The sequence below is a fragment of the Megascapheus bottae genome, chromosome 16 (assembly GCF_031878675.1).
Source record: "Megascapheus bottae isolate mThoBot1 chromosome 16, mThoBot2.hap1, whole genome shotgun sequence".
Classification (NCBI taxonomy): Eukaryota; Metazoa; Chordata; class Mammalia; order Rodentia; family Geomyidae; genus Megascapheus; species Megascapheus bottae.
In genome coordinates this window covers 42,496,107-42,497,085 of record NC_143524.1, presented here as the reverse complement: position 1 = coordinate 42,497,085, position 979 = coordinate 42,496,107, and the positions used below count along the sequence as shown (strand labels likewise).

The window sequence follows — 979 nt, the reverse complement described above, 5'->3', positions numbered from 1 at the left end:
AAAGAAAAGAAATAAAGTCTTCAGCTCTAAAGGAGAAGATGGTCTTTACTAACCCACAGCAATCCACTTTCCATTTTCCCTAGCCAGTCAGGGCTGAACAGCAGGGTAAGGCTCAGGTGAGGGTGGGGTGGGGATCAGAGGGCTAATTTCCCCCCAGTACAACACTGCAGTAGAAGCTTGATGAGAGCAAAACTGGTGAGACTTGGGAGAGTCCAGGCCCTACATTCAGTCAGAGTCACTGCTAGAAGAGGAGGAGTGCTTGCCATGCTTGTGGTGTTTCTGCTTCTTTTTATGTGCTTTCTTCCTTTTCTCCATTGTAGCTTGTGGTCTTACCATGCCAGGAGTCATGCCAGGACACATGCTAGATGCAATTGGTGGGTACAGGGGAGGGTAAGGGCCTGAGGGTTGGCATCCTGGATAAGGGGGCTGTGGCACAGGATAAGGGAGCCCACATGGAGAGAAAGCTGGATTCCCCTGGGGAGCCCCTGGGGGACAGGGACATCTAGGAGCAGGTCCAGGGCCAGAAGGAATGGCTGGATTTACAGGTGGCAGTCACAAAGGAGGTGGACATACAGAATTGGAACCTGCAGGGAACCCCATGTAGGGGACACTTGGATTTTGTGCTGGCTGCCCAGCATTCGGGTGCCACATGTTCAAGTGTTGTTTCTCCAAGCCTTTTGTGTGGCACCAGTCCTCCTGATCCTTCTGCCCTCGGGACTTTTTTTTATTAAAGAATTTATTAACATTGATTTTTACATCATATTTCAAATGATAAGTTTAACAAGTTTTCAAGAAGGGAATCTATATATACAATCACTGGCACTTAGTGTTTAGAACTTAATTCAAATTAGGCTAAGGATTTGTATGTCATAGAAACATATTAATTTATGAAATAAAACATTAAGTCTATAGAGTCATAGGATTTTATGCCTATATAGTTAAGCTTATATTCCCATTACCATGTCCATAGCATCGGGTA

At 45.4% G+C, this 979-nt stretch overlaps 1 pseudogene; it reads right to left on the bottom strand.

Moving 5' to 3' along the window:
- Positions 1-225: 225 nt before the first annotated feature.
- LOC150053428 (proline-rich protein 13-like) lies at positions 226-651 on the bottom strand (annotated as a pseudogene).
- Between the last annotated feature and the right edge of the window lie 328 nt (positions 652-979).